The 7,676-nt window shown below is 46.7% G+C and overlaps 1 pseudogene; it reads left to right on the top strand.

Annotated features, from left to right (window-relative positions):
* Positions 1–1,581: 1,581 nt before the first annotated feature.
* Positions 1,582–1,655, top strand: LOC147109529 (small nucleolar RNA SNORD36; annotated as a pseudogene).
* Positions 1,656–7,676: the final 6,021 nt, after the last annotated feature.

Here is a 7,676-nt window from a genome sequence, read left to right as displayed (position 1 = left end):
TATTGAATACCAGTGAGGATGAAGACACCTCGAAGGAGTGCAGGCCGGAGCATGACACAGTGGGACAAAGGACGGCACAGGGGGCACAGTGAAGTGTAGGAATGCAGTGGTTATAGAGGATTTAATAACCAGGAGGACAGACAGGCATTTCTGCAATCGCCAAAGTGAGTCCCGCATGGTGTGTCGCTTCCCTGGTGCCAAGGTAAAGGATATCACTGACAGAGTGCAAGACATTTTGAGGGCGAAAGGGGAACAGCCAGAAGTCATGATCCATGCGAGAACAAATGACATAGGAAGGTAAAGGGTTGAGGTCCTGCAGTCAGATTTCAGGAGCTAGGGAGGAAGTTAAAAAGCAGGACCTCAAAGGTAGTAATCTCTGAATTACTCCCAGTACCACGCGCTAGTGAATTAAAGAATAGTAGGGTGAAACAGTTTAATGGTGGCTGGAGAAATGGTGCAGGAGGGAGGGCTTCAGGTTCCTAAGGCATTGGGACTAGTTCTGGGGCAGGAGGGACCTGTTCATGATGGACGAGTTGCACCTCAACAGAGCTGGGACCAATGTCCTCACGGAGAGGGTAACTAGTGCTGTGGGGTAGGATTTAAACTAATTTGGCAGGGGGATGGACACCAGGATGAAACATTTGAGAGGAAAAACAAGGTGCACAGGGGGCTGGGAGAGAGAAATAGCACTAGAGTAAAGAATAGTTCAGAAACAGGAGGGATTGGATGGGGGACAAATGTGAGACAGTCTAAGATGGGTTTGGAGTGTATGTGAGTAATGCACATAGCGTGGTAAATAAGGTTGGTGAGCTGCAGGCACAAGTCGCCACATGGGACTATGATATAGTGGCAACAACAGAGACCTGGCTCAATCAAGGGGAGGACTGAGAAATTAATATTCCTGGCTACAAGCTAGTCAGGAAAGATACGGAAGGAAGAAAAAGGGAGGGGGGTGGCAGTGTTGATCAAATAAAATATTATAGCTCTGGAAAGGGATGATGTAATTGAGGGGTCAAAAAATAATCTATTTGGTTAGAATTAAGGAATGGTAGATAGCCCAATTGGCCTCCTTCTGCACTTAAACATCCTATGGTTCTATGATAAACACTTTCTTTAATCCCACAGCTGTCACTCAGAGTACAGTTGTAATTTTAAATTATAAAGGCCAATAGGTTGGCTGTATTTTTGAATCTTGGATAGTTTTAAGAATCATTTTTAAAAGATTGACAGGTAAATTAGTAAAAAAGAATAAAGTCTCTAGTTTTCCCCCTCTAATTCAATTTGATTTTTACCCTGTTTTAATCTACTCACCCAACAATTGTGGTTTGTGGTTAAAATTTACATAATAGCGTTTCACTTTCTAAAAATCAGATTCTTTATATCAAGTAAAATATATTGAATGTATTGAATAAAAATGAATATAACCTAGCAATGAAACCATCCATATTTCATAATGGCCAATGCTGTTTGAAGTTGGTCGCTGCTGTTTGTCAGTTTAAGTTTATGTTATTGCACAGTGGCCCCCTCTGGTGGTACTTGATCACACAGCTACCCAGAGCATAAATGTGAACAAGTTTATTTCTGCTGTGATGCTTTATTTTCTTGCCCTGCATTCCCATGTGGTCCAGGTTTTGAGCTATTCACACTGATTCAGTGAAGTGAATGAACTGGACCGTGGTGGCAACATTTAAATTTTGCGTCAAGCTCCGATTTCTCATCTCAGAAATCAAATTAGACCAGCAAAGGATTCCAAACGATTGGTAGTTCATTCTATATACAAATCCAAGATGACCCAGTTTGTAGCAATTGCATATATAAAATATTTGAAAAAACAATGTCACTCCCAATCATTCAAAAGCACCTGATATTAATGCATGAGATTGTTTTCATGGAGAAATCTAGAACCATCAGAGTTCACTCGTGCACATTAACTTAAAGAAGCCATTAACTTTTTGATAGAACAAATGATTTACAACATGTACACAATCATTCCTGCAAGTATTTTAAATGGTCTTTGACCAATGCCTTGTGTTCTAAAGCAGCCCGTGATTTAACCAACACTTCTAATGATATGAAAAAATCTAACATCAGGATTATCAACGTGGAATCATAGAATCATAGAAATTTACGGCACAGGAGGCCATTCGGCCCATCGTGTCTGTGCCGGCCAAAAAAGAGCTACCCAGACTGATCTCACTTTTCAGCTTTTGGTCCGTAGCCTTGTAGGTTACGGCACATCAAGTGCATATCCAAGTACTTTTTAAATGTGAGGAGGGTCTCTGCCCCTACCACCCTTTCAGGCAGTGAGTTCCAGACTCCCACCACCCGCTGAGTGAAAAAAGTTCTCCTCAACTCCCCTCTAATCTTTCTACCAACTACTTTAAATCTATGCCCCCTGGTTATTGACCTCTCTGCTAAGGGAAATAGGTCCTTCCTATTTGTAATGTATGTACCTTTAAGGGGAGAACTACTTTTTACAGCTCCTGTATACTGTAGTACCGGCAGTGACCACACCTGTATATAAACCCTGAGTAGTGATCTGTACAGTTAGTTCTAGAGTAACCCTCATTCAGTAAACACCTGTTGAATCGTTCCCTGCAGTCTGTTGTCTGATTATTGAAGGACACAACATTAAGATACACGGACCTAACATTGGCGACGAGGCAGATTCGAACCTACCTGCAACTCTGCATCACCTCCCAGGGATTCGCTCCTGGAGAACAGTGGAAGAAGGTCGAGTCCAGAAGCACGGGTGTCGATCACGGGCAACCGCCCAGTCATCCAGTGGAGATTTGAGCATTGCAGGGAAGGCTGTCGAGAGCCAGGCTTGGCTTTCCAGTCACGGTGGTCCAGCGAAGCGGGCTGGCAACAGGTACTGCGCAGACCCTTCCCAGACAGCGACGGGCTAGAGCCCGACCGAGCGGCACAGAAAAAGGCCGAGCAGCGTCGACGGGGGAGAGAGAGAGGGCACAGCGCACAAGGCGCAGCCGGTGTTCAGGACTGAGCGGCATCAACGAGGGAGAGAGGCGAGAGAGAGCAGAGCGCAGCCGATGTTCAAGGGCCGAGCAGCGTCAACGGGGGAGAGAGGCGCGCAGGAAAACGCGAGGCGCTGCCATTGCCACGAGGACCGCAGAGAGCGGCGTTGGCAGCAGCGCAGGAGCAGCGCACGAAACCCACAGGGTGTCGCCATTTGCCACGAGGACCGCCGAGAGCGGCGTTGGCAGCAGCGCGGGAGACGCCATTTTAAGCCACAGCGGGGAAGAAAGGAAAGCGCGGGAGATGCCATTTTAAGCCAGTCTAACCACACCCAAAAATGCCGAAGAGTGGCAGTATCACAGAGTTCGACAATGAAGTCGAAGGTTGGACGACACATGTCGAATGCATAGAAGTATACTGCAAGGCGAATGAAGTGCCAGATGACAAGAAAGCGCTGGTATTGTTGAATTCAATGGGTGCCAAAACGTATGGCTTACTACGAAACCTAGTAACCCCAGAGAAGCCAGCCGAAAAGGATTTTGAAAACATAGTGTCAATCCTACAGGACCACTTAAACCCCACACCGCTGCTGATAGCAGAAAGATTTAAGTTTCACAAAAGGAACCAGCATAAAGATGAAAGTAATGCTGAGTATTTAACGGAACTGCGCAAGCTATCGAAACACTGCCAGTTTGGAACGGGACTAGCAGATACTTTAAGGGACAAGTTTGTGTGTGGGCTTCAAAGTGAAGGAACCCAGAAACGGCTTCTATCAGAAAAGGATCTTACGCTGGACAAGGCTTTCAGCATTGCAGTATCACACGAAGCAGCAGCACGGGGCGCTGCAGAGATACAACGGAGACCGCAAGAATATGGCACAAATGAAATGTCATATGGAACAGTGAAGTGCTATCGCTGCGGCAGAACAACACACGACCATAATGATTGCTGGTTCAAGGACAAAGTGTGCAGACAGTGTGGAAAAGTAGGACACATAGCAAGAGTCTGCAGGTCGGGAAAGAAAACCAGCAGCAAGAAATCTCCACAGAAGAAGTACAAGAAGGTACATAAGGTGACGGAGAGTAGTTCAGACGAACAGAAGAGTGATACAGACTCCAGAAGCAAGGAGCTGGGTTGTCTGAAACTACATAATGTGATCAAAACGGAGGATCACCAAACTATCTGGATCACGCTCAAGATAGCAGGAGTCCAAGTGAAAATGGAATTGGACACAGGATCAGCCCTAACAGTCATAAACCGAAGGGACTACAAGCGGCTATTCTCACATATACCCTTGAGAGATACAAAGATTGTCTTGAAGACGTACATGGGGCAAAAAGTCTACCCCAAAGGAAAAATAAGGGTGAACGTTATATATAACGGCAAGGAAACACCAAAAATGGACCTATATGTATTGCCAGACGGAGGACCACCACTACTAGGACATGAATGGATCCGGAAGATACAGCTAGATTGGCATTCCATACAGGCACTGACTGTGGCTGACAAAAAGGATGACGACGTCACACCTGGGCGACTGTCAAAGATCCTAACTGACGCAAAAGAAGTGTTCCAGCAAGGACTCGGAACACTAAAAGGCATGACAGCGATGATTAAAATTGAAGAAAACGCAAGCCCAAAATGTTTTAAGGCCAGACCGGTACCTTATGCGATCTGCCCAGCCGTCGAAGCAGAGCTGGAGAGTCTGGAACATTCAGGTGTACTGTCCAAGGTAGACTGGAGCGAGTGGGCTACACCCATCGTCCCTGTGATGAAAAAGTCATTGAGCAGCACGCCTGGGGAACCAAGGAAGCTTCACATCCGTGGGGACTTTAAGGTAACAGTGAACCCGGTCCTTCACACCGTACTATATCCACTTCCGCAGATTGAAGATATTTTCACCTCGCTATCTGGAGGGAAACGCTTCACTAAGATTGGTCTGGCCCAGGCGTATCTGCAAATGGAGGTCGAAGAAGCATCAAAAAAATACCTCACAATCAACACCCATAAAGGTCTCTACCAATACAACCGGCTGGTATTCGGGGTAGCATCAGCTCCGGCTATTTGGCAGAGGGCAATGGAACAAGTCCTGCAAGGGATCCCAGGGACCCAGTGTTATTTGGACGACATCCTGGTCACGGGCGAAAATGACAGTGATCACCTTGCCAACCTGGAGCAGGTGCTCACTAGATTGCAGGAATATGGGCTCCGAGCTAACCGCCCCAAATGCGAGTTTTTTAGAAAACAGATCTCGTATTGTGGCCACGTTATCAATAAAGAGGGGTTACATAAGTCCCCAGAGAAGATTGAGGCAATAGTCAAGGCTCCAGCACCGGAAAATGTGTCACAACTGAGGTCGTTCCTCGGGCTGGTAAACTACTACCATAAGTTCTTGCCAAATTTGTCTACAATACTACACCCACTGAACACCCTACTGCAAACTGGGGTGCCATGGAAGTGGAGTGACAAATGTAGACGAGCTTTCCAGAAGAGCAAAACACTAATCACATCGAAAGAGGTATTGGCCCATTACAACCCGGCATTACCAATTCGGTTGGCATGTGATGCGTCACCCTACGGCATTGGAGCGGTGCTGTCGCACAAATTCTCAGACGGCTCAGAGAGGCCAATAGCCTTTGCGTCACGATCACTAACCTCAGCCGAGCGTAACTATGCCCAGATTGACAGGGAGGCCCTCAGCCTAGTGTGGGGAGTGAAAAAGTTCAATCACTATCTGCACGGGCAGAAGTTCACCTTGCTGACTGACCACCAACCACTTGTTTCCATCTTAAATCCAAAGAAGGGCGTTCCGGTGATGACTGCGCAACGGCTACAAAGATGGTCACTTTTTCTAGGGGCGCACCAATATGAAATCGAGTATAAGGGCATGAAACAGCATGGAAACGCTGATGGGCTATCACGCCTGCCACTGCCTACTGTGGAGGAAGCACCAGCAGTGGATCCTGTTGAAATATTTCATTCGACTATAATTGAATGCTTGCCAGTAACTAACGCTGGTATAGAGAAGGAGACCCGAAATGACCCGACACTGTCTCGGGTAAATGATTTGACGGTGAAGGGATGGCCAGCACATGGCGACTCACTGTTGCCAGCATTTTCATCCAGAAGAGAACAGCTGTCAGTATGCCAGGGGACCTTGATGTGTGGACCCCGAGTGGTAATTCCACCCAAGTTAAGGGAGAGAGTGCTCAATGAGCTTCACGAAGGTCATCTGGGAGGGGTGAAAATGAAAAGCCTTGCTAGGGCTTATGTGTGGTGGCCGGGGATCGATCAGCAAATCGAGGACCTGACCAAGAGATGCTCAGGATGCCAGAAGGTCCAAAATGCACCACCACATGCCCCTCTACACCCATGGGAGTGGCCCTCATCTCCATGGCAACGGGTGCATATTGATTTTGCTGGTCCATTCATGGACTCAATGTTTTTAATAGCCGTGGATGCGCACTCGAAGTGGCCTGAGGTGATCAAAATGTCCTCCACCACCACGGAGAAAACTATTGCAGTCCTACGGACCATTTTTGTCAGGAACGGCTTGCCAGAGCAGATTTGCTCTGATAACGGACCACAGTTTGTGTCCGAAGAATTTCGAAGATTTATGAAAAGGAATGGGGTAAGGCATTACACATCCGCCCCGTATCATCCAGCCACAAATGATTGGCTGAGAGGTTCGTACAAACCTTTAAGAAGGCAATTAAGGCTATGTACAAAGACAACATTCCGCTGCAGCACAAGGTGGACAATTTCCTGTTCGCCTACCGGATTGCGACACATGCAGTCACCAACCAGGTCCCAGTCATGATGTTCTTTAACCGAAGGTTAAGATCTCGCCTGGATTTGCTCAGACCAAACGTACGAAGAGATGTTGAGAGTAAGCAATTCCAGCACATCTATGAGAAGCCAACAAGGAGCTTCAATGTAGGGCAACCAGTCTTGGCCCGCGACTACCGAACAGAAAAATGGCAGCCAGGAGCGATATGCGCACGGCAGGGCCCACTAATGTACACAGTGGACATTGGGGAGAGCATCGTGAGACGCCATGCTGACCAGATCCTAGAGTCACAGGAACAAGTCAACCCCATGCCTCGCCCATATGTACCTGGTGATGAACCCGACGTACAGGTAGCATCTACCCCAGAAACAGGAGCTTCGGAAGCTGATGAACCAACCGACGACAGGGGGCCAGAATCGCCTCCGCACCAAGAGCAAGACACTCGGGAAAGGCGCTATCCAGAAAGGATCAGGAAGCCTCCCCAAAGACTGAATTTATAAATAGACTATTTACAGCTAATGTTGCATGTTAAAAGTGTTAATTGTAATTAGTTTGATATTTAATTGTTAAATGAGTGTTATGGTACTGTTAATCTAAAAGGGGAGGAATTGTAATGTATGTACCTTTAAGGGGAGAACTACTTTTTACAGCTCCTGTATACTGTAGTACCGGCAGTGACCACACCTGTATATAAACCCTGATTAGTGATCTGTACAGTTAGTTCTAGAGTAACCCTCATTCAGTAAACACCTGTTGAATCGTTCCCTGCAGTCTGTTGTCTGATTATTGAAGGACACAACATTAAGATACATGGACCTAACACTATTCACTCTATTTAGGCCCCTTATAATTTTATACACCTCAACTAAGTCTCCCCTCAGCCTCCTCTGTTCCGAAGAAAACAACCCCA

Source organism: Somniosus microcephalus, chromosome 12 (genome assembly GCF_052327205.1).
Source record: "Somniosus microcephalus isolate GS21.2 chromosome 12, FLI_Smic_1.0, whole genome shotgun sequence".
NCBI lineage: Eukaryota > Metazoa > Chordata > Chondrichthyes > Squaliformes > Somniosidae > Somniosus > Somniosus microcephalus.
The sequence above is the reverse complement of the archived record's forward strand: the minus strand, read 5'-3'. Positions and strand labels throughout refer to the sequence as shown.